General features: G+C 38.6%; 1 long non-coding RNA gene across 3 annotated transcripts in view; it reads right to left on the minus strand.

Moving 5' to 3' along the window:
• The window catches only part of LOC119260617 (uncharacterized), a 101,200-nt gene that overhangs the window by 1,904 nt on the left and 72,056 nt on the right, over nt 1-27,240 (minus strand). For 2 of the 3 annotated variants that reach the window (XR_008549354.1, XR_008549356.1), the window contains one exon: nt 6,819-6,956. This is a non-coding gene — a long non-coding RNA (uncharacterized LOC119260617). Of the gene's footprint in view, nt 1-3,842; nt 4,085-6,818; nt 6,957-27,240 lie in introns of those variants that run through there. The other variant, XR_008549355.1, reaches the window with a different exon arrangement.

The raw sequence follows: 27,240 nt of genomic DNA on the forward strand, positions 1-27,240 counted from the left end.
CTGCTCATTTAGAAAATGGTCAGGTATGCTCACCACCACTTCAGATAGGCTGCAAACAGTGTGATTCAGTGGTTTATACCCTGAACCAATCTGAGCTCTAATTCCACTAACTCAGGGCGTGTGTCTGACAGTTATTTAACTTCTTGTTACTGATCGACCTTGCAGGAATGCAGGGAACCCGGACAGTAAATTCACAAGAATTATTTTAACATAAAGCAGTGCTATTTGGGGCTGACTCAGTAGGCAACTTACAGATACAGGCCTGAATGCTTGCTAGTCAGCAAGGACAAGTCTTGGCTCTCTCCTTATTAGATGTGGAACTGCAACTGGTGAGGCCCTAAACCCAATGCAAATCTAGGGAAGTAGTATTTTTTAATTTTAAGAAAAAGTCTTTTCCTCAAAAAATCAAAAATAAAATTACCATATGACCCAGCAACTCTGCCTCTGGATATATATACAAAAGAAGAGAAAGTAGAGTCTCAAAGAGCTATTTGCACATCCATGTCCACAGCAGCATTATTCACAATAGCCAAGAGGTAGAAGTAGCACAAGTGTCCACCAGCAGATGAACGGATAAGCAAAATGTTGTATATACAATGATAAAATATTATTGAGCCTTAAAAGGAAGGAAATTTGTACACAGGAACTTTGAGGACATTATGTTAAGTGAAATAAACTAGTCACAAAAGACAAATACTGTAGGATTCCACTTACATGAACTACCTAGAGTAGTCAAATTCACAGAAAGAGAAAGTCTAACTGTGGTTGTCAGGACTGGAAGGAAGATGCATTGGGGAGTTGTTTTAGTGTAGAGTTTCAGTTTTGCGAGATGAAAAAATTCTGGAGATTTGTTGTACAACAAGGTGAATGAAGCTACTACTACTGTACATTTAAAAATGATTAAGATGATAAATTTTGCATTATATGTATCTTGCCACAAGTTAAAAAATTAAAAGAAGACCATTCTCCTTCCTTCCCTCCTACCTTTCTTCCTCCCCTCCTTCCCTTCCTCCCTATCAACAAATAAAATAAGAATAAAATATTTGTAGGTAAAAGATTGCAGCAATATGTGAACGATAACCTCCTGCATAGCTACATTGCCATTTTACCAGAGCTTTATCTGTGGATTTTCATATATACTCATTCACACATGCACACACACACACAAGCACATACACACACACACAAGCAGACACACACACACACACACACACACACACATGAATATTTCAATTTAAATGGTTCTTAACTTTACCCATTGCTCTGGGTCTGGCTTTGTTGCTTGAAGAGACTTTTAAGGTTATTTCTACATTACAGGATTTATTCATCAGAATAAAAGAGGCCCCTTTAGCCTAACTGCTGACTCCACCATGCCAGTGCATCCTGGGGCACCAACAGCTTCTGAAGGCAACTGCTGTCCACAGGTAGAAAGAAGACAATGGCTGCTGCCACCAGACCTCTCATGGCTGAGCTGAAACTTCAGAGCCTGCTCACTCAGCAGCATGGCACCATCTCCGCCAGAGTCAGATAATTGGCAGCAGAAGGGTTTTCTATTGGAAGCTACCCATTTCCATCAGTGCAGTGGGCTCTCGCACAAAACTGTGTCTACCACCACATGGGGTGCTGGAGACTTAGGGAAATGGTAATTACAGAAAGGGAACAAATGGGAGGCAAAAGGCAAGTCATATCTGAGAGGAATTACAGATAGGCTTTACTACCTTTATAAAATATGAACAACTGTATTGATTTGAGAAAAAACCCTCACCCTTTTAGCCTTTTCTAAATTGAGATGATAGCACTGTTATGCATTAAGAGATGTTATCAGTCCCAAAGAGCAAGTATGGTCTTATAGCAACTAATATCTGCTAAAATGCACCTGACTGCATTGGAAATGTTGCAGCAGATTGGTATAGCTGGGAATAATGAACCGCTGCACCCCATTGAAATGTAATTACACAGCCCTCTTGTTCTTAAACCTATAAGGTGAAAGAAAGATGAATAGTGAAAGTAAAAACCGCTGACCCTTCAAACTTTAATTTACGTTATGCATTTGCTCGCCCTTCTGATAGGTTTTAGAAAGGTCATAATTTAGGGTATTTTGCAGTTGATAAATGATCTGTATGTTTGTGTTCACACGCACCGATTGATTTGTTATAGCCAAAATATTGTTTCTATAACAACCCAAGAGCCCTTAACTAGACAAACGGCAAACCGGAATCCAAGGGAAATGTGGGCCTGCCCAGAGGGGCTGGCCTTTGACCAGAGTCTCTGGGGTGATGGCGGGGAGAGCATGGGTGAGGATGCAGGGGCAAAATTGTGGAAGGAGAAGGTTGTGGCTGAAGCAGATGAAGCAGTGGCTTTGGTTCTTGGAGGGCCCGTGGTCACGGTCTCTTCGAACCCTCTCAACCCGGCATGGGTGGCTTCCACTGCAGCCGAAGCAAGTCTTGTCAAGACTTTCAAGTTGAGCTCCCTTTGGTGTAGAGTAAGCCAGCCGGGTTGTTAGGGCAATTTTCCCGCCTTTCCAGCCTTGGAAGAGGCTCCTGTTTCCGGGCCCAGTTGATGCATTATGCATCAGGGCTGCCTGCAACTGACAGCCCCTCAGCCAACGTCGACTTGAAAAGCAATGGTGCTAATCAAAGCCGACACATTTGAATGTCCAGACACACACACAGAGAAATTTACTAATCAAAAAGTGTATTTCCTAGGGCTGTCTCCAGAGAAATCCGCGGGAAGAAATTGGAATAATTTATTAGCTTACAAGTTTTCGTTGACAGTTAGCCCAAAGCTATTTATCTCTGTAATAGAGAACGTCTCCAATGTGGCAAAATTGACCAAATCAAACAGCTTTGATCAGAAAATGAATCTGGCAAGCCTGCCTGTCGGAGGGTCCCAGGAGAAAGGGGGGAAACAAACAAAAAGATTTAACAAGTGGTCAATAGGAGAAAGAGAGCAAGAGAAAGGATTTGGAAGAAGAAAAGAGCAAGGGAGAAGCCAACAGAAAAGGAATTTTGCAAAGCCACAGCTCCGACTCGGGAATGAATTTTGAAGAAATAAATGATGTTTCACATCATAACATTTAACATGGTGCTTTTGCATTATCTGAGCCCTGCAGCCCAAACTGAGATGTGATTTTTATGATAACAAGATGATGACAAACTACAGGGGGAGGGTGTTTGCTCTGCTGCTGGTGGTGAGGAAATGGGCACAGGAAAACCCAGAGAAAGGCTTTTGAGCTCCTGGCCCTTTTGCAGCAGCACTGGCCCGCTTCTGACTCAGGGAGCACATGGTGCTTGCCCAGCAAGGACCAAGTTAGCTCACGGATACCATACTGTAATCTCTTGTGAGTCCAAAGGTAGGACCCGCTCCAGGTTCCTCTATTCCTCTGATGGACAGTGCCAGGGAGATCACAGTGGGAAGCACTCATGTGGCAGGAAAGTGCACCACTGCTTTCTATCTTAATTCTCTTCTAAAATATATATACACTTCAATCAGTGGACATCATTTAATACAGTTTTGAAGTTCAGAGGTAGAAAGAATAATTACAAAATAGGGGGAAAACCTCAAATCATCAGAGACTACTTTAGATATTAAAATGCACCTCTCTAACACATAGGTGGACTACCAATCCCAGGTATCTTCTGCCACAGGCAATGCTCCATTGCTAACACCCAAGTGCATTTATTGGCTAAGTGGGTTGCTGTATTCAATTGCCAATATATTTATCCCTAAAATAAGTGCTGAAAAGCTGTCATCAACATTGCCATTCACTTTATTCTAGAGAGAAGTTTATATGAGCTCTTTGTGTTGAATACATTAGCAAATCAAAGTGAAAATTTGGCAAAGTATTTGTGAATAAAGAAAAATACAAAAATATGGAGAAATGCTTCTGCCATAGTACCATCTGGGTTGGAAATGTTTAATGAAGAAATTGTTTGATGAAGACTTGAGTGTGTCAAGTGACTTGCAAGGGAAGTTTGAACTCTGAAGTCTGAGAACCCAGTGGGACTCTCCCAGTGATCCCTGTCTTGGGGACACATTCTCCTTCCTCTGTAGCCATCTGGATTACTGGCCTGGATTACTATACCTGCAAAACAGGAGTTGAGGTAGGACTCAAAAGAGACAATGACCAAGAAATACCTTCTAAGATAATTCAAGTGCTATGCAAATGCTAAGGAGTATCACTATTGTGTTGTCTGGGGCTGGGGGAAAGGTGGTCAGCAATTTGCTTGATCTACCAAGCCCAACCTAACTGATGATCCTATATGAGGAAAACAAGCTGCACACTCTGAGAGCTAGTCTCTATCCATGATTCTGGGTGTTTTCCTTAATAAGAGACATTGTGCATTTTTTTCTCTTCCTCCAGAGAAATGAGTCACTGCCTCCTACGAGTGGCAAGCCAAATACCCTACTTCTGTAGGCTGTCCCCTTCAAGCCGTGGGCCCTTCCTCAGAGAGCTGGGGGAAAAGGTATATAGTTGGCTTTAAATCCTTTTGGACTCCCAATTCAGGTTAAGTCCCCATGTCTGATCCATATGTCTGTGTATTCTTGGAGCTATAACCCCTGGCTAATTGAGTGCTAAAGGTGGATCAGCAATTTTGCTTGATCAACCAAATCCAACTTAATCTGCTCTGTAAAAGGATTTAGTGGATAGTATCTGAAAGTTAAAGTATTTCCAAACCATTCAAACAAAGACTATTAACTTGGTTTTGTTGCTGTTTTAAGGAGTGTGAGGAAAAACATTTTGGGCAGTCAGAGGTTTGTTTCCCAGACGACAAATAAGACAGTTTCGTTTTATTTGACTAAAATTAGCAGTCTGTATTGTGTAGGATAATGGGTTAGCTTGGGTATTCAGGTACTCTTGTGAATGCACCTGAATTATCTCTTCTTTACAAGAATCACATTTTAATACCCATCCTGATGTTGTGATAGCCACAAACCACCAATTTGTCCAGTGTCTCACAGTTTCCTTTGTAGCTGCTCTTGGAAGCAATCACACCTCTGATCCATGACGGATGCTCTCCCTGGGAGTGGGACTGGCACATCCAGAAGGCCCTCTGCCCACATTTTGCCTAGTTGGGACTTCTGCCGTACTGGTGTGTGCTCTTCTCTTTGGCAACACAGAACAGCAAAGAACTTCTGCTCAATGACATTGCTGTGTGATGTGCTAGGAAACTGCCAGGAAATTCCTACTAAGAATCATGTCCAAATGAGTTAAAGGAGCTTGAGGTTTTTCTTCCTCCACTTTGCAGTGTTTTAACATGTGTAAAGCCACTGGATTTCCAAATTAGGAGACCAATTTAAATGGTTCCTAGTCTGAATTTACTTTTCTCTCTTGTATAACCGACAAAGTGTCTAATATTGGAGGTGCAAAATGAAGGCTTCAGGAGTTCAAAAGGAAAAGACTTCAGTTCTATTTTGAGAGATATTCCTGTAATCCGGGCCTTGTAATTCTCTCAAATCTTTACCAAAGCAGGAAATGAAGTGTTTTAGGAACCAAATACTCAAACTAACAATGCAGGAACTTCCATCTTGAATCTTGAACATCTGGGAATGTTTTTCTTGAAAAACTTCCCTAATGCTATTTAATGTACAGATAAGGAAGGTTTAAGTGGAAGAGAGCCGGACATTGATTTGAGAAACTTCTCCTTTGAAAACATTACATTTTTTTACAATTAAACATTTGTTTCCCATAAATTCATTTCAGAAGAGTACTTTGCAGTTATAAAGTCTTACTTTCACCTGAGACAGGAGGAGAAAGAACTTAAACATTGTTGTCAGACTAGGATTTTGACTGTGGCTTCTGCTTCCCAGTAGCTGTGAGCTTGAATATGTCATTTCACCTCTTGGAGCTCCCAACTCATTGGTGAGATTAACAGTGATGCCAGTGTCTCAACACTGTTCAAAGGCTGTGATGAAATTTGTATGATAATGTGTTTAATACAGAACCTAACATGGAGACGATGTTTAACAAAAGGGTTAGGTATCATTACCCTCATTTTACAGATGATCTAGTGGACTTTCACCCCCCAGAGGCCATCCTCCTATTCCAAATGAAGCCTAAGACTTGCCCAACCTCAGGCAGTTGTTAAGTCATGTCTTTCTTGGTAGATCTCAAAATATCCTCAGTCCAGAAACAATTCTAAGTGCCTGCTACTATCACAGATATCTGACTTTTCTCTCTTTGTATGCCTCAACTTCCCATTTACATCCAGAGCTTCAGATGATTGTGATTTCAATGAGCTAGCACAAGACAAAAGTGTTTTCCCTTCCCACCAAATCTATGTTTCCTGTAGGGGATAGGGTGGGGGGTGCATGGGAGGCAGAAGAAAAAAAGTATGCCCCCTGCACGATTCATCATTCTCTAAGGCATGAGATTTGATTACTAGTCTTTAACATGCATAACAGCAAACTGAATTATCAGCCACTGAATTATCTAGCCCCCTTTGAAATTCATCTAAAATGTTAGGCTCTTTGACCCCTAGAGGTAAGTAATGCCACAGACTGACTTCATGCTACTTAATGCTGCTGCTGCTGCCTCTACAGCAACAAAGCCTTTCTTGAAATATAACACATAAGAACAAAAATATGTGTCTGATTTCTGGGGGTAAATATTATATTTCATAGAAGCACCTGCTTATATTATGAAACAACTAGATTGCAAAGATTCTCCAGTCTCTCACATAAACCTTGTTAGTCTTCCACACATATAATATCTACTCTGTTATGCTTGGCATCCTGGGGTCTCTGTTTTAAAAAGGACATTTAAAAAAATTAAAAAGAAACAACCCTCAACTATCACTAGTGAAAATGGTTATTACCTTACATATCTTTTCCAACTTTTACCATACTTGCTAGTAGACCAGAAAGAAATCCAACTTCTTTCAGGCTTTATGTTCATTGTCCAAAGGTCTGATCATTCTCTAACTTCTGGCTGGTGGGGAGCTTGGAGGCAGCATCTGAAACCATTCAGTGGTGGAGAGTGATTTAGATGTTACAAAGCAGGAGCCACCCCTGGACTCTTTTCTCTGGAAGTTCAACCACCCACCTTCACTCTGCCTCTTTAAATACCCATCAGTGTTAAAACCCATATTTAACATAATATCTTTCAAATTCCTGACAAGGAGCCACTTTGAACAGCCTTGCTCCCTCTGCTCCTCTTCTGGGCCAGATGGGCCTAGGCTTGTTCTTGGGGCGTCTTTCTTCCTGGTTGTTCCACTACACCTGGCATTGGGCTTTTGGCCTCGCATGAAACCATTTCAAAACACTCTCTCTTTATAATGTAAGCTTTTCTTGTGCTGAAACCTTGCTTTTCATTTGCTCTATACAGTACTTGTCACATTGCATAATATAAGCTACACAATGGTGGCATAGAAGGAAACAATAACTGAACATAAGCATCTACTGTGGAACCACTAATGAGCAGTCTGCCTTTTGAGAGCTACTTGCAAACTAAAATATAGATGAATATAAAGGGCAAGGCTAAGGAAAAGTCAATAGAGACTCCCAATGTTAATACTTAACCTCTATCTCCGTCAACTCATTAGATTTTTGAGCTGTAATACTAGAACCTTCTCTATTCACCTAGGGCCAAGTGTCTTGTCACAGTCCTGGCAAAAAAATAAGAATTACTTTTCTCCATGCTGATTTAAGATAAAAACTTAGAAGTCGTGGGCCTCCCCGGTGGCGCAGCGGTTGAGCGCTGGGCTGCGAAGCTGCGCGCAGCTTCTGTGATGCCGGTTCGATCCCCGGCTGCTCCCCGGCCACCGGAGGAGGGTCCCACATGGCGCGCAGACCTCTCCTGCCACCCGCTGCTCCCCTCAGCAGTGTACTTCGGTCCTTCTGCCTGCTCTGATCCCCGCTCTGGATCTGGTGAATTCTCTCACCCTCCCGCGCTTCTGACTGTACCCAGTGCATGTATAAACAAAACAAACAAACAAATAAATAAAAACATGCCTCTAAAAAAAAAAAAATTAAAAAAAAAAAAAAAACTTAGAAGTCGTAAATTTTGTATACATTTTGCAAATACCAAAAAATACATTAAAATTGTTATAGTTACACAAAATCAGCATGGTTACATAAATGTGTTATGAAAAGAAGCAATTTGTTGTAACCAATTTTTTAAAATTATGCAAATATAATATCTATGGTTTATACTGCTCCTGCCATTTTGAATAGATTCCTTTTTTTGTATATTATGTTCTATTTTTCAGCCTGTAAGTTAATGAGTAAGTGCTAGTACATGATAAATCAAATCTTATACTTGTGTACAATGACTATAATCAACATATACAGTCATTCACACAATATTTCTCAAATATATATATATATATAATGATATATACTAGTTGAGAAACTGATTAAAGACTGAGAGTAATAAATAATTTTAGAATGATTATGCTAAATAAACAATGTGGGTTAGCAAGAAAGCTGCATAATTTTACTTCCTAAAGATGGAAATGATATGTAAAGGGTAAATAGGTTCCTGGAAAATCAAGTGAGGGCATTGGGAATACTTCGCTGTATGAGTCCAGGCAAGTTCATTCTATCTTTGGACCTCAGTTTCCTCATCTGTAAAATTTGAGGTGAAACTGGAAAATTCTGGGTCTGCCAGCTCCAATATCCTGGGGTATGCGGCTCCTCAAACTACAGTAGAGCAGATCTGCAAACTGTCCTGCTTTTGGAAGACTCTGCTCAGCAGGAGCAGATGTATGCTGATTATTCCCTGAGGGAGGCAAGTGATGAGGACCTTTCCCAGAAGAGGTTCCTAGCGTATTTTCATATAATTCTTAGGGCAACCTTTTCTTACCTTGATTCATTCTCTCTGAGGGACTTTATCTAACTTCAGGACAGATGGCATCCCTCACTTTTGCTAATTCTAAATCCTAGCAATTTACCCTCTCTCTAACTTTAAGTTGTTTGATGGAGTTGACTAATTTTCTTTCTAAATTCATATGCTCTCATTTATCTATTTCCCTAGGATCTCTGTTTCTCTCTCATATTCAGATTGAGTTACTCAATCAATTTTACTATCATCTGTTCCTCGTTGCTTAAATCCTAAATTTTATCATCAGAGTATTTTGGGGAGATAATATGTTACAAATTTTAAAGTAATTTTAATTAACATCATAATATGTTCATAATTGCAGTTTTCATAAAGTTTTTTAAATTTATGCAACCCCTGTCAAAAGCAGAGTTTGCACCTAAACACTTATCACTGGACTTTTTCCAAAATATAATATGGTGGACTTCTCACCTTAGTGAGTCATGTTTTGTACCAGTTTTTTTTTTTCTTTTTTTATGAAGCTAGGAGAAAGAACATGGATACATTTTGACATTTTCTAAAAATATTTCAAATAATACCATACAGAAGAAGATGCTTATAGTTTCTGTAGTAATTTGTACTCAATGTATGATATTGAGAAACAAGTTTTTAGAATTATATTACGTAATTAAATATTACATGTTAATATATAGATCCCTGTCATGTTTGTTTAGTGTATTAAAACCACAGCCTTTATTTTTAACTAGACACCAAAATCATAGGTTAAAGTTTCTTACAACACATACCTTTTGGACAGATAACTTCAGCTAGCCTAAGCAGTCTAAGAGCTTATTTGTTTCTGCAGATGTTGATGTGGCCTCTCAAAAAAGCATGAACATCTTTATGTTGCAGAATACACTTCCTCACATTGATTTGGCTCAAGACAAATTTACAAGAAAATATTAAGCCAGTCAAAAAATTGCTTAAAACAACATCACTAATCATCAGGGAAATGCAAATGTAGCCCTCAATGACATACCACCTTACATCTATTAGAATGGCTATTATAAAAAAAGAAATAACAAGTGTTGGTGAATATGTGGAGAAAAGCGAATCCTTATGCACTATTGGTGGGAATGTAAATTGATGTTGACACTATGGAAAACAGTATGGAGATTCCTCTAAAAATTGAAAATAGAACTACCATGTGTTCCAGTTAAATCTGCTTCTGGATATTTATCCAAAGAAAACAAAAACATTAACTCAAAAAGATGTCTGCACCCCAATACTGCACTGTATTATTATTTATAATAGCCAAGGAAACAACCTAAGTGTCTATCAATGGATGAGTGGATAAAGAAGATGTGGTATGTATATATATATATATATATATATATATATATATATATGTAATGGGACATTATTTAGCCATTAAAAAAGGGAAATCTTGCTTGTATCAACTTGGATGAGCCTTGAGGGCATTATGCTAAATGAAATAAGTGACACAGAGAAAGACAAATACTGTATGATCTAACTTATTTGTGGAATCAAAGAAACAAAAACAATCAAACAAAGCCAAGTTAGCAGATATGGAGAACAGATTGGTGGTTGCCAAAAGTTAGGGGCTGGTGGTGAATGATGGGTAAAGACAGTCAAAGATGTAAATTCCCAGTTATAAAGTAAAAAAAAAAAAAATGTAGGGATCTAGTGTTCAGCATGGCATATTTGTAGTGCATATTTGGAAATTGCTAAGAGGTAAATCTTAAAATTTCATATCATAAGAAAATAATGAAACTCTGTATGATGATGATGTTAATTGGATTTATTATAACAATCATTTGTAATATTTACAAATATCATTATGTTGTATACCCCAAATTTATATGTTATATGTCAACTATGCCTCAATAAAAAATGCTTAATATATCTGTAAATCAACTTAACCAGTCAAATGAGCTAAAAATCATTAAACCAGGGCCTCCCTGGTGGCACTGGTTCCCTCTCTCAGTGGTATCAAGCTATTGCCAACCACTGCAGCACAAGTTTGATCCCCAGCCAGAGAGCTGACCTATATGGTGCAGCAGACCTCTCCTGTCTTGCCTGCTGCTCCCCTCAGCAGTGTATTTCAGTACATCTGCCTGTCCTGCTCCCCACTATGTCTCTGGTGAAGCCTCTCACTCCTGTACCTCTGGCCTAGGCCCCAGCTCTTGTGTGCATAAATAAATAAAAATAAATCTTTTAAAAAAATCATTAAACCAGTTCAGGTTCACGCTGTGGACAGTCTGTTGAAGTGCCAGTAGAAGTGAAGGTGCCCATCAGGGTCCAGCATAACCCTTCAAATAACAACAGAGCTTGGTTCTGCTTTTGGAACAAGCAGAGACTGAGCTGCTTTACTGGACACAGGAACCGATCCTTAATTTCCCTAGTAGAAATAGCATTTGGAAACCAGAGCATGGCCCTACCCCAGCCAGGTCCAGGACACACACCATCAGGCCTGAGGCCTGCCAAGGGGCGCCTTTTGACTCACAGAAGTGGGTTGCTAAGAAGAGGTGTTCTGAATCAACATCTCTGCTTGATGGATATTTTCCAAACAAATGCTCTTTTCTCTTGTCCAGCCATCACCCTACATCCGTTCTATATATTTTTGAACAATCGCACCTGTTGACATTTTCCTATCACAAGAAAAGCTCTGAAAGATGAGAGGAGAACCCATTGAATTTATTTGTGCTTTTGGTTATTTCGCAGAGAAAAGTGGTATTGCAGCAATCTATTAAAAACACACACTACATGAAAGCTAAAAGTCTGTCACATAAAAGCACCACCTGTAGCTACTCTTTTGAAAAGAAAGTCCTTGGCAAACAATGGCCTGAGTGAGCCAGTTTAATAAAGCAGGAGTCAAGATCACTGAGACATAAATTAAGCATTCATCCTTGAGTAGCAGCCAAGCAGCCAAAGCCCCCATAATCCCAATTAATCCCATTTTGTGTGGTCGTCCTTGGGCCAAGGGCAGAGGGGAAGAGAATTTGCACAAGTTGGTTCCGCATCAGCTCTTTACCTTTTCAGGGGGTGGGTCCGTAATAAAGAAGTGCACCTATGCCGGTGTTCCTGTCCTGACGTTGTGGCAATCAGAGTCCTCCCCCACTGGCTTCCGCGATCTGTCAGCAAGAACTTACTTCAAGGACATCCTACACTTCCAGAGAGTTAGACGCTTGGGCTCCTTTGGAGACAGACGTGACAACATTACCCTGTTTCATTCTCCTTTGTTTGTACAATTGAATTGACTTCCCATAGCCTACTCCTGCAGTCACAAGGAGCAAATAAACCTCTGCAATCCCCTGAAACTGACTCTGCTTTGTGGGAAAAGTTGACTAGGGATGGGAAATTTTCCTCCAGAGAGCAGTCAACCTAGTGGGAGCTCTGCTTACCTCTATTGGTCTGTGAGGGGAGGAAACTCGGTCTATCTTTCCCTTTGATGCAGATTCTCTGTGCTGAGGCCTGCAGGGCCCCATCCCATTTTTAACAGAAGCCAGCTCAGAGGACTGTGGAAAGCAGAGATCACTGTCTGGCTGACCACCAAAAGTCATTACCCCTTCTTGGGACACACAAGTAGTCCCTGTCTTCCAGATTTCATTGCAGGGATACGGCTGGGGAGGGTGAAGATGACATGACTAGGCTCACCCCAGTAGAACATGAGCACGAGTAGTCTGTACCACTTCTTGCTCTGGCTCCTAAGATACTCTGGCCATAGTCTTCCATGCTCTTTCCCCCTTTTTGTAGGTACCTCCACCATATTCTCCTGAAAATCACATTATTAAGATGGCTAAATCACCATTAGTCTGAATCCCAAAATGACTGTATGGAGCAGAGCCATACCTTCCCTTGTCTCTTCTTCCCTTACTGTATTATTTGGTGAACAAGAAAAAACAGCCATTGTTTTTAACAATTGCATGTTTGGGTCTACTTGCTATTACAACCTAATTCATTAACATTTACAAAGGCTCTACCTCTAGAATGCAGATTTTCTCTGGCCACAGGTCAAGAGAGCAAGAAGAGAGGCCAAGGTAGCACTGCTCCTCAGCCCAACCTCAATCTTTTTTTTTCTTTTTTTATTAATAATTTTTAAAATTTTTTACATCATTGTTCATTTTTGAACAATATTTGCTTCCCCCGACCCCCTCAGGTGTAGTCCCCATAGAGTTTCCTTCCCCAATGCACCCGTGCACCATCACCTCAGTCCCTCGTGCTCCTCCCTCTGATCCCTCTCCCCCCTCCTCCCCTGTGGTATGTCTCTGATTTATAATTGTCCATTTTTGCTTTGTTGTGTTTTGTACTGTTATTATTTTTCTACACTGATGTCTTATTTGGTTCCCCTATATTCCTGCTATAAGAGAAACTACCTGATATTTTTCTTTTCCTTCTGGCTTATTTCACTGAGCATAATTCCTTCTAGTTCCATCCACGTTGCTGCGAATGGCATGAGTTTATGTTTTTTGATTGCTGAATAATATTCCATCGTGTGTATATGCCACATCTTCTTGATCCAGTCATCTATTTTTCGGCATTTGGGTTGTTTCCAGGTTTTACCTATTGTAAATAGTGCTGCAATAAATATAGGGGTGCAAGTGTTCTTTTAAATCAATGTTTTTGTGTCCTTTGGGTAGATCCCTAGGAGTGGAATTGACAGGTGATATGGTAGCTCCATTTTCAGGAGACTGAGGAACCTCCAGATGGATTTCCATAGTTCAATCTGAATCTTTTAACCCTGACTTTCAGAAGCTCCCTAATGATATTGGACCTCTGTTCTAGTAACTCCCTGTCCATATCCACTCCTTCTGGTAAATGATCACTTAGATTCTCAGGATTGATGGCGGGCTGGGTTCTTAGAGTTCATCTCCATTCAGAAGTACAGACTTTATGGCTCTAGTTCAGCTGAGTCATTTGTGACTCAGAGCTGTAAGTCAAGCCCACGGAAGATAATGGAGATAAGCCCTGGCCCCTTGTAGGAATTATAGCTGAGAACAAATCTGCATGTACCTCACTTCTGAAAAGACGGGAAAGCACTGAAACTTCTCACTCAAATTGTGGGCCCTTGTTTTAACTGAAATGAGTCCTTGTTACTTGTTTTTATTTCCTGAGGAGTGTCAAATTAATTTCTAGATATTCTGTTAATTGTTTAAAAATAAATTTGATAAAAATAAATTAAAATAATATTTCTTATTTGTCTTGGAAGATGCTAGGCATTAAATTTTTCAGAAGAATAAGTTATAGAAAATAGTATAAGCATTCTCATGATCAATACATATAGTGGTGTCAAAAGATTGAATCTAACGAGCATTAACAAGAGGTCAAATGTGTTACTGAGCACTTCGTTAAATCTAAAGAATTTAAATTTAAAGAAAAACAACCTGTATTTGAAGCATATAGGGCTCTTTAATTTAAGGGGAAAAAATTAGTAACTTGATTTGAAAGGATCAAACTTGTTCATAGGTAATATAGAGAAGGTACAGCTAAAAAAATCACTTGTTCACAAAAAATATTTTATTTTATTATTTTCTGCATACAAGAGCTGGGGTATAGGCCGAAGGGGCAGGAGGAAAGGATGAGAGGATTCATCAGAGACAGAGTGGGGAGCAGAACAGGCAGCCTGACTGAAATACACTGTTGAGGGGAGCAGCGGGTGAGACAGGAGAGGTCTGCTCACTATGTGGGTTAGCTCCCTGGCCAGGGATTGAATTTATGCTGCAGTGGCTGCTAATAGCTTCATAGTGCTGAGACTTAACCCCTTGCACCACCAGGGAGGCCCACAAAAATCATTATTTAAGAGGAAAAGTTTGTTTTTCCCAAACTCATTGATATTTCAGTATTTTTTTCCTTTTAAAAAATATTTATTTATTTATGCATGCAAGAACTGGGGTATAGGCCAGAGGTGTGGGGGGTGAGAGGATTCATCAGACAGAAAGGGGAACAGAACAGGCAGATTGACTGAAATACACTGCTGAGGGGAGCAGCAAGTGAGACAAGAGAGGTCTGCTGTGCCATGTGGATCAGCTATGTGGCTGCACATAGCTTCATAGTGCTGACTCTTAACTCCTTACGCCACCAGGGAGGCCCAGTATTTTTTTCCTAAGCTCTCTAGTTGACAGAAAGTTGCAAAGCAAGGAAAGAGGCATTATGCACTTATAGCTAAATCAGCTCCTTAGAGATGGGCAGCCCAGTTAAAACTGAGATTCTCCTGGTTATTTCTTACATTGCTGGTGAGCATGTAAGTCTAAGAGTTTCCAAAAAAGTATGTGCTTATCACATGACTCAATTCCATATGCACATAATGGACTATGGGAGTGGACTATGGGTGTCCTGGTGGTGAGTGCAATGTAGTAACAACACCTGAGGAGAGACACCCTATGCTTCTAAAACACAAATAATGATATAAACCAATGTTACCTCAAAAAAAATCCAACAATTGCACTCTGGGCATTTGAAAACTTAGATGCCCACATAAAAACCTGTACACCATTGGTCATAGCAGCTTTATTTGTAGTAGCCAAAAGTTGGGAACAACCAACAAGTTCTATAATAGATAAATGATTAGGGCCTCCCCGGTGGCCCAGGGGTTGAGTGCTGGGCTGCGAAGCTGCCCGCAGCCTCTGCAGCATCAGTTCGATCCCCGAGCCTCAGCAAGGGTCCCACATAGTGCGCAGACCTCTCATGCTGCGCCAGCTGCTCCCCTCAGCAGTGTACTTTGTCAGTCTGCCTGTTCTGCTCCCCGCTCTGGCTCTGGTGAGTTCTCTCACCCTCCCGCACTTCTGACTGTACCCAGTACTTGTATAAATAAATAAATAAATCTTTAAAAAAAAAAAAAAGAATGAATAGACAAATGATTAAACAGATTGTTATAATCCATATCATGAAATATTACTCAGCAATAAAAAGGAATCAACTATTGAGACAACTTGGGTAGATTTCAAGGGCATTATGCTGAGTAAAAAAAAGCCAGTCTCAAAATATCCCATGTTGTATGAAAACATTTATAAAGCATTTTCAAAATGACAAAAATTAACGAGATGAAGCACAGATTAGTAGGTGCCATAGATTAGGAATTGTGTGTGTGCATGGGGGGAAAGAATGATGAAAAGAATTTCTAATTTGCACTTCACATAGCACAAGTAATTTTAAATATAAATGTTTCTATCTGGAGGAAAAATATAAACACTGGATGGTCTCAGTTATATGTGGAATATAGAAAAACCAAACAAAAGGTTAAAAAAAGGTCAAAGCTAGCAAGCTGACCATAGATCTGGGGCACACAGCAAAGGAGAAGGTGGGGTGGGCTGGCAAAATAGGGGAGGGATGAACACAAGGGAATATGATGATGGTTCATGGATGATATGGTGGTGGGAAAATGATGGGTACTACAACAATATAAGAAATTAATTTTAATTAATAAAAAAGATGTTTATAACTGGACAAATCTGGATGGTGGTCACATGGGTGTCATAATATCATGTAAGTCTTTTTGCATATTTGAAATATTTCATAATTTAATTAAGGAAAACAAATTTAATTCATCTCCTCACCTCACTTCCCATGGTCAAATGGCCTAGTTAAGTTTCTCATATTTCTCCTTGATTATAATATTCTCACTGATCTTCCAACTTCCATTGCATCCCTCTTTAACCTATTCTTCAAATGCAAACAAAATATACATTCTAAAATGAATATTGGAGCATATTATACTTCTGCTTGTAGCCCTTTAATGGGTCCATATCAGAAACTTCCTTTAAAATGCTGAATTACAGGGGCCTCCCTGGTGACAGAAGGGGTTAAGATGCAGCCTATGAAGCTGTCCACAGCCACTGCATCACAAGTTCGATCCCTGCCCAGGGAGCTTCCAACATGGCACAGCAGACCTTTCCTGGCTCGCCTGCTGCTCCCCTCAGCAGTGTATTTCATAATCTGCCTGTTCTGTTGCCCATTCTGTCTCTGGTGAGTCCTCTCACCTCCCACACCTCTGGCCTGTATCCCAGTGCTTGTGTGCATAAATAAATAAATCTTTAAATAAAGTAAAATGCAGGTGCTTGTCATAGTAAGCATTTATTTGGCCTAGGAGTATGCAATTCAGTTGGGAGGGTATGGGGAGGATGGGAGGGCCTGGCTGTGATGAACTGGCTGTATTTTAAATGGCTCTCATCTTGCTAGCTGAGCATGTCTTTTCAAGATTATAGCAGGGTTGCAAATAGGGAAATGGAAACATACCAGGATAGGGATGGAGGAAGTACACCACCATCTACACCTCACTGTATTGACCAAAGTCAGTCACCTGGCCAAACCCGAAGTCAAGAAGTAGAGAAATATCCTTTATCTTTAGTAGTAAGAACTGCAAAGTATATGGTAAAGAGCGTGCATGCAGAGAGGAATGAAGAATTGGGGCCAACTGCACAATCTTTCATAGACTCCAGCATTTTAGGATATATTTTCTTCCAGTAGAGAGACACAAAGAGTATTCTGTGAGGTCATCCTGAACCACCTCCTCAGCCTTATTACCTGTTGTTCTACCCTTTGTTCTCTATCCTCAGGCCATTTTGAACTATCTGCATATCCCTGAAAGTGTCTTGCTGTTTCTTTTTACTTTGTCTTTGTATATGTTACTCTCTGTCTTTACCCGGCAAACAACTACCTATTCTTTATGGCCTTAACTCTGATCTTATTGACCAACTCCTTCCCAAGTAGATCAATTTTCGGCTTCTACCTTCATCTCAGCAGAACTGAAAACACTCCTTCTGTCTTAATTGTATCTTGAGCACACAAATGGAAGCCTAGCACCAATCTTACCAGATTATGAATCCTTTTAGGACAGAGACTATATTTTATCTTATCTGCATCTTCAGCACTTAGCATTTTATTAAGGCTCAAGGCTATTGGATAAAGTTTCTTAATGACCAGAAAAAAATAGTCAGGTGCACTCTGATCAGGGGAGAGCAAATAGTTTAGTTTTCAAGGCAAGAGAAGCTCTAGTTGTTAATATACTGGTAAAATATTTCTTTAGCTAAGAGTCTGATCATTTTCAGCTGCTCCAGAGGTCTTGACCTTGAATCCTGGTGCCACCAATAGGATGCCATACATCAAGGTAAGGTGTGGCCTAAGAGCTAGTTGACCTTACCCATTATGCTAATATGCAATGCAATTTGAGGATTTGCCTTATGAAATTGTATGTTAGTAGGTTATGCACAGGAAATCAGGGGGAAAATTCTTGTCCATTGTGCTAACATCTAGAGTCATCCACTCCACCAACTCTTGGAAGAGGCCTTAAAATTATCTGTGTTTGAGACCTCTGCCATCCTCAGTGGAGGCCTCTTCTACCTACTATTGTAAGACAACAAAAGAAGGACTGAATCCATGAATGCATGTCTTTAGGGTCCAAATCTCCTTCTATGCTGCTATGTCTGGAGTCACATATACTTCTTTGGTCAATACAGTCTCACTTAGGAGTGAATATACCATCAACTTCTTTAAGGTATTATTGGGTTCTGTGTTTAAGGACAAACCTGAAGCATACTCTACTGCTGTATCACTTAGATTTACGAACAACCAAAAGACAGTCAGTTAGGGGCAAAACTGAGCACAGAACATGCAACTGGAAACAAATTGTTGTTTGTTTGCTTGTTTTTGAGGGGGGGGAATATAAATAAAAAGATTAAACAAATCTTGTTAATTAGACAAATCTTGTCAATCAAGATGCACAAATGTTATCCCCCAAGACTTTACACATTCGAAAAAGAATACAGCATTCACAAATGTGTCACTACTACTAGAAGACACGGCTAGCTGCTTCATCTGCCGCTTCTATTTTTAATTTCCTTAAATTCAGGAAAATGTTCAAAATGACATTATGCCAATATCACATGCTACAAAGCAGAGTTCATTTGGGTGGTTCTGGCAAAGAAATTGTTCGTCAGTGTTGTTAATATACACTAGAAGACATCTGATGTGAAATTCATAATTGAAATGTTATGAGCAGTTTAGCATATGGATCCTTCACATCCACTTAATTGCCAGTTTAGTAATAATTTTATGTAATGAGGCATTATTAATAATACGTGAAATACTAAATTGACGTAATGCCCTAAAAACGTAATATGACATTTGCCACTGAAAGAATATTATGATTTCAGGTGTCTTTACTATGATTTCAAAAACACATGTGATATTATATAAAAAAATGAATTAATCTTTAAGAACAGCTTGGTAATAATGCATTTAAAGTTCATTCTCCAAGTTATAATCTGTCTTTTACAAAAAGTGCAAAACTTCAGCTGCCTTTATGGAATCATGTTCCAGCTATTGCTTGACACTCTCTTACAGTTTGATGTCTGCCAGCTTGCTCCTCCATGACTGAGGTGGCATTACAGCAGGAGGGGAAAGCAAGATAGCAAGTCAAAAGATTTGCCCCACTTCAAACACTGAGAAAATATAGAGAAGCAGTAGCCAAATGCTGTATATTGACAGACTTCTCAAAATTTCATCACACATCAGGGATTTAAAAGGATAATCTTAACACAGTTCCTAAAACTTTCTGATTAAACCATTAATTTCATTTGCAAGAGAGAAGAGTGCAAATGGAAGATCACATACCATGTGTTTACATATTTAAAAGTTATAAATGAAGCTAACAAACTATTAAATAAAATATATTTTCTACCTTGATAAATATCCTGTAATAATGACAAAATAGGAAAATAAGTAAAAAGCCTTGGTGTTTATATCACTTCAAGTCAAATATCAAAGACAATGAAATCTAATTATTATTGTGCATCATCATTATTATTATTGTTAGATTGGTAATATTTGGATGAATAATGAAATAGAAATATATATAATTCATAAAAAACTAAAATTCAGTCCATAAATTTTGTTTTTCTTTCATTTCAGCAAAAATACTAAAGGTTGTTGTTAATCAACAACTATTGAGGAGTAATGATCTATATGATTAAAAATGAGAATGTAAATGTAAGATAGAACCTTTAATATACTTTCATAACATAAATTGAATGTAAGAATTAACATAATTTTTAGAAAATTCTCTTCTAACATTCAGAATTATTGAGAACAAACTTGAAGGGCAGAATAAAAGTATAATGAATATAAAAAATTTAAGCCACTTATTTAAATATTGTCAAAATTTTAATTCAATATTTAGAATTTTAAGTAAATATTATCAAGAATTTAGAAGCTAAAACTTTTTAAAATTAGAACATTCAATGTTCATCTGGTCGCCAGTGTAAAGAGCGAGTATCACACTTCCTTTCACACATGTGTACCTAGACAAATCTATATGGAGATAGATAGGTAAGAGTAATATTAATTTTTGAATACTGCAAAATGTTTCTGACCATATGCAACCATTCTAAATACTCCACTGACTTATGAACCAGGAATTGGAACTCAACTGGTACATGGATGAAAAGTGAGAAAATGGGTGCCTAGGACTGCTGGGGAACAATACTTCATAGTATAAGTATATCCATTGCATTCATGCTGACAAGAAGGATTTCACAAGTTAATTAGTCTTTTCTCTTACCTAAGCACTTCTGCCACTTAAATTTCCCCTGCACTCAAAAGCAGAGTCCTACTCTGAAGCTGGCAGTGGCATAACTCACAAATCTTGAAATTTGGACACAGATGCCTTTTGATTTGTGGGCACAGGCTAGGCTATGTGGAAAAGTGTTTTCTGGAAACTGGAATGTAGTGTTCACATCAAATGATGTTTGGGTTTGAATTTCCTATGTCAGCAATAAGCACTGGATCTCAAGTGACAGAGGTGCATGTGTGTGAGTGTGTACGTGTGTGTGATTTCAGGGTCCTCTAAACAGCAGGTAGCATATCAAGACCTGGGGCGTGGCTGTAAGAGCAGCACAGAATGTGGTATGTTACTGGTACATGTACAGAGAAAGAGTTTAATAAATGTTGCACACCAACTCTTAACACTACCTCATACACTCTACAATTTTCTCTACATACGTCCCTATTTAAACTAGGCTATAGCTCAAGTCTTCCCCCTCAAATATAATTTGCGAGAAGGCCTATCATCATTGGAATTTTATATCTAGGTCCAATACTGGCTTAGCTGGTTCGCATAGGTATTGCCATACAGCTTGAAATACCTCTATACCTTTTGCTGAACAATAGTTTCCAAGAAACCCCATGTGTGCCGCCCACTTTCACTTCTCCTTTCTGCCTTCCCTGGGATCCTTTTCCCAAAATCGCCACAAAAATCTCTCCAGGACCCTGGTTCATTACCTGAGCCCTATGTGTTGCTCAATATCTTTAACATCCTTTTGCATGTGTGGTATCACAAAGTGGGAGTACAGGCGAGAGGAACAATGGATTAAAACCATTCTCACTTGCATAAAAAAATCTTTGCAAAAAAATTGCAAAAAAAAATTTTAGAGTGCATCATTTGTAGGATATAAGTAAGATGTTTCTGAATAGCGCCAATTTATCTGTATAATTGAAGAAGAGATGCCCTTTCAGTGTGAGTCTTGTAAGTTTTGATTCAGGGTGAGCAAGGAGAACTATTTCCATACTGACAGATGTTCAGTGGCTTTTGTCAAGTGAGTCGGGGGCCTTTATCCAGTTCCAAGTGGCCAGATGTCCAAATCACTAAAATCACTATTCTAAGTGATGTGTCATCTGATTAAGGTCCTTCTTGAGCTTTTTGGCTGAGAGTTCAGAACTGAATTGGAGCAGAGATTGAGACAGACCTATAAAGAAGAGATATAATATATTCTGATTCTAAGATAAAACTTAAGACATAAGTGGGGCCAGTTTTACCCATTTTGCTGATAAACCTAGAATAATCTTCATGAAATGTTATTTTAGCACCTTTCAAAAAGTCTGCAAAAAATGGTTTATAAAAAGTCATTGTGTTATTTTAACGTGGTATATTTTTTGTACTGAATATTCAGCAAAGACTGGTGAGAGTGAAGAAAGGAGGAAGAACCTAACATTTTCCCAGTTGAAATCACTGATTTTGGTTTGTAAACCCAAGTCAACCCAGCTTTCCAATTGGATTCAGGGCAGAACAGAATTTTTTCTAGAACTTGGCCCATTGCCAGGGGATGCATATTATTAAATGCATTTGAGCTTTATTTGCATTTTGATAATGTCCATGTTCAGAGACAGATCCAAATTTTGTGGGTCCTTAAGTTTACACAGCTTTTGAAATCTCTAAGAAAAAGAATACAAAATAGTAAATTCAAAATTGCTAAAGTCCCAACAAGGGCCTAACAGGGGGCCCTGTAGGTGAAGAGCTCTGATGTGAAAGCTTTGGTGGCATCATGGCAGACACACCTCAGTCCAGATGACTGTGCCATGTGATCTCTACCATGCCATAAAGACTCTGGATCTGTGATATTATTTTACTTCTTGTAGGTTCTTTGTTGCTATTGTGACTACCTAAAGGAAATGCAAGTTGTGCAAAAACCAGGTGTCTTATATTGCAGGAGAAAATGCATTTTCTGGCATTTAAGCTGTGTGGCCATATGAAAAATGGATGGAATTTATGCAGTTTTCTTTAAGTTTAAGAATGGGGATGACTTGTAATCCCATCTGAAAAACTCAAACCAACTATACAGCAAAAACCCCAGTGTATTTTGAGATTGTGTGGTAGGGACTGCTGACCAATTGTGTTATAATGTCTTACCTTCCTTATTGTGCCATGCAAAGCAGAAGATAAAGTGGGAAGTGACATTACTATTATTATTCTCATCCAAATATTTTAGATAAGATATTGTTTCTGAATTATTTGTACTTGGTCTAAAAAGACAAATTATGGAACATGCTTATGGGAGTCAATGGCTTTGAAAGTCAAGAGGGAGGCTGAATCCTGAGTGGAAAAATATGCAGGAGATGGTACAAGAGCTTCCATGACACATGAGATGGTGCATGGGTCAGGCCCCTGGGCAGCCTGATCTGCTTCTGGGTAGGGCTCATGTGCTGAAGGGAATAGTTGGCACCTGGGTCCTGGCGATGAAGGCAAGATAACTTAATTTTTCTCATGAATCATTGAGAAGTATTTTTAGATTTCCAAATATGTCAAGAGTATCAAGAGTAAGGACACTCTCTCTTTGTTGTTAACTTCTAATTATGGTGTGGTAACTTTTTAAAATGTGTTGAAACACATCATCTACCTTTGGAATGTTCCATATGTGCTTGAGAAGCTTGTCTACTCTCTGATTATGGGTAGGAGAATTCTACACATGCCAAGTAAATGAAGGTTATTCATTGGTCTCAAATCCTCTAAGCTACTGATTTTCTGTCTGCCTAACACACCAAAATCTGAGAAAGAAAAGGAAAACAACTCAATTTTCAATGGGCAAAAGATTTGAATAGGCATTACACAGTGTAGAAAATACTTATAGCCAATACACATCCAAGAAGATGCTTAAACTCATTAGTTATCGGAGAAACAAATGAAAACTACAAAGATATACCACTTTTCCTTTACTTAATTGGCAAAATCAACTAGTCTGGCAATACAAGTGTTGAAAAGATATGAGTCAAGAGGATTTATTATATTTTACTGGTGGGGGTATAAAAAAGATACAAACACACTGAAAAATAATATGGCATTATTCTGAAAAACTGACCTTTTAAATCTTCTGCGATTGATCAATTTTATTCCTACAGATACAGCCAAGAGAAACCCCTACACCCAAAGATCAGAAGATATGTTTAAGAAAGTTCATTATCACACTACTTAAAATAGCAAGAAGCTAGAAAAGACTCAAATGTCCATCACCAGGAGAATAAACAACTAGTGAAATACAGCAATAGTAGTAAATGAACTATAACTACATACAGCATGGATGGATCTTAGTAACAAAAAGTTATGTTAAAAAAAAACACCTCAAGGTCAGAACTCAAGTACAGCATATAGTACTTATTTTGTGAAATTCACAAATGACTAAAATAAATTGTTTAGACGTGCATATGTGCATGTATTTACACATATAGTAAAACATTTATACTGCATTTATGTAAGATAAACATACACTTTAAGATAATAATTATCTTATAGGGAAAAGGTGACAGGATAGGAGAGGAACACAAAGGTAAATGAAAGCTATTGTTAGTGCTTTAATTTTGAGGTTGAGTGGTGGTGATATAGGTGTCCCTTATAAGAATAGCAAATAAAGGTTATGACTATGTGAGAACAATGAAGACTATATATCATAAAGAAATAGAACAGCTCTGCTTTACTGAGGTCCTATTTAAGTATGAATAAATGAAAGTCAGTGGAAGTCCAGATGTTATGAAGGAGTAGAAGAAATCCAAGTTTTAGCTGTTTGATTATATTGAAAAGTATGATTTAGCTGGGATTGCAGTCGTCTGTTGCTCTTGGAATAACTGACAGTCTATAACTCAAACTGAAAGTCTAAGAATGGGTTGATGATAAGCAAGTTTGATACTTGCTCTCACAAAGTAACAGGTGCCTCTGTTCCTCTCAGATTGAAGAGCAAAGTGACTGTGAAGATGTCTATAGAATGAACCATTTTTCTGACTCTCACCAGCCCCGTTCTTGACCAACTCTCAGCTAACTAATAAGGGCTGGGGCCTTAGGAGTGGGCTGGAGCCAACCTTTAATGAACTAGCAAAGTAGAGATAAGGAAACAAATTGCTCAACCTCACTCTCCTCCCACCTTTCCATCTCTTTCTGGCTCCTTCTATTGACCTCACAAAGCAAATGGTGCTGCAGCTTCTGAAAGTCAAAGGGCAAAAGATTCACTGAGGCAGTCTGCATAGGTCAAGCTCCCAGGGCACAATTCAGGTTGGAGGATAGCTGAACTATCTTGCCCCAGAGTTACTGCTATATAATTAAAAAAATAATGAAACCAACCAACCCTTTAGTTGTTTAATGTCAAGCTTCTGTTACATGCAGCCACATGCAATCCTGACAAATTCAGAGAACTTGCCAAAGTCTCTGATCAGATATGATGAATTATTAAGTAATTTTCTGTTCCTTTCAATGTACTAGACAATAAACATCACTTTGGAATAATTTGAGTTAATGTTTGATACTTCATAAAGGAGGGATTCATTCATCTTCATTTAAAAATTTAAAATTAACATAATTTAATAGACAGTAGAAATAAGCTAAAAGTCAATAATTTTTCTTTAATCTGCATATTAATTGACAGACAACCCAAAGTTTTTATTCATTTTTCTGGCTCATTTAAGATAGCTCATTTTGGGAGTAAATAAAGTGTCATATTTATAAAATTTGCTTAGCACTAGTACTTAAAACATCCAGTTTTCAAGTTTAAAACCATTTTGATTTCTAATGCATCAACATGATTTCTAATGCGTCAACTTTGATTTTAATTTATCAACAGTATAAAGACTTTTTACGTGGAAAATAATTATGAAAATATGGCAGGAAATAGAATACTACCAGATTACTCTTATGATTAAATCAACCCTATCCCAAAGACAAAATGAAATGTAGCAGTTCTCTTGTACCTCACTAAATAAGGAAAGAATATATAACAGTTTAAATTTGCATTTCTCTTATTTATACATCAATAAGTATGCCTTTTATGATATATTAGGTGTTACTAAAAAGTCATACAATTTTTCAGTAGCATTTAAAATTAATTGAGAATCAATTAACATTTTGACTACGCTAGAGAAAGTTTTTCAGTTAAAGGAATTCAACTGGTGGGTTTTATGATAAAGGAAATAATAAAATTGTAATTTAATTGTTACATAAGGTCTATGTCTTATGAATTGGGACAAAATTGTATATAGATAAACCTGCAATTTGTGAACACTCAGAATCCTCAGAAATTTATGAAGAATTTTATACCCCTTATAGATCAGTTATATTACCTAGTTTTAGTCACCGAGAGACTTAAACTGCATTCTCAAACTCTAAATTGTGAAGTACTGATATTCAAAAATATGAGGTATCACTGGAGTTGGTGATAGAACTTAGAGTGGAGGGTAGGTAATAGGCAGAATCTATGTGTGTAAGGGCAGGAGATGCAGACAGCTGGGTGACTGCATGCAGTAACTTCCCTCAGCTGAGACACTGATGAAATGAGGTTGATTGAACAACTGTAGCTTAACTACATAATAAAACTTTCATTTGAATTTTATTCTATTATTTTGTGCAACCCTGATTATGCAGATCAGATTTTTCTTCATAATATATTTCTGGGGGATAGCTAATAAACAATGTAGTCTTGGTTGCTACCTCAATGTAGTTAAGTATGGAAAAGGTTTATTACCTTTGGTCCCTACTTTTTCTCTTAGAGATATAGTTTTGGTTAATTTCATATAGTAGAGAAGGGCTAGATGTTCTTTTTTCCCCATGGGTACCCAGTGTCTCTTGGAGTTAGGTGCAGTCATCTGATATGTTCTGCCCAATAGAAGGTGGACAGAAGTGATGTGAACCACCTTCAGGTGTGACCCCTAACAATCCTCTCTCCTCTTTCCCTTGTTTCAGCTAAATACAGAGGATCCTCTTAAGGCCTTAGAGAATGACAGAGCCAATAACTGCATAGAGCCTGCATCCCTAAAAGACTATATGCAGCAGAATCTCAATCCCAACACTTACAGGACTGATATGAAAGGGGAAAACAAATACCAACAATAAAACCTATTTATGTGTTAACCCACTAAATTTTAGAATTATTTGTTATAATAATTAACTTTCTCTGACTAATAACTTTTAAGATCTTTTTATGAAAAGAATACTACTATAATTATCTTCTCAATTCATAGCTATACATAAAAATAAATGCATATGAGACTGTTCCAATAAAAGTTCAGAAAATACCTGTAGGGTAAGGAAAATGTCAGGCTTTTCTGCCCTTCCGCCATCAGGATAGATGATGGATCCTTGTCCTGAATGCATGCCTGATGGCGGGCACCTGGAGTAGGGTGTGGGCATAGGTAGATGGGATTCAGCTGAGCTAAGACTGTGCTTTTAAGGGCGGCGTCACGGGGGACGCCAGCAGCAGCAGCGGGAGCAATAGTAGAAGCCGAAGCAGAAGCTGAAGGAGCAGCAGTAGAAGCAGCAGAACAAACGCTAGAGCGCCCGGATAGAGTGAGGATTTGCTGGGGGCTGGGAGGACTGCCAGCCTCCCGGCCCCCCAGCACCCCTGCCTGCCATATGCCTGGTGAACCCCAATAAAAAACCTGCAAAATCACTGAGGACTCTGACTCCTCCTTTACCTGGTCTGCATGGGATCAGAAAACCTGCACTGTGTCATGTCCTGCCCTTACATACCTATTCCTAATTATTTTTAACACTTTGGTGTATAGTTCTACAGTCCTGATATGTATCAGACTTCATTTTTGGTGAATAAATGTCACCAAAATGAGGGCTTTCACTAATGTTTCTTTCACCTAGAATCTTTATTTTTTTTTCCCTCTGTGGGACCCTCGCCGGCGGCCGGGGAACAAACTGGCGCTGC

This window comes from Talpa occidentalis, unplaced genomic scaffold (genome assembly GCF_014898055.3).
Source record: "Talpa occidentalis isolate TD23 unplaced genomic scaffold, MPIMG_talOcc4v2.1 talOcc4.6, whole genome shotgun sequence".
In the NCBI taxonomy this organism is placed as follows: Eukaryota; Metazoa; Chordata; class Mammalia; order Eulipotyphla; family Talpidae; genus Talpa; species Talpa occidentalis.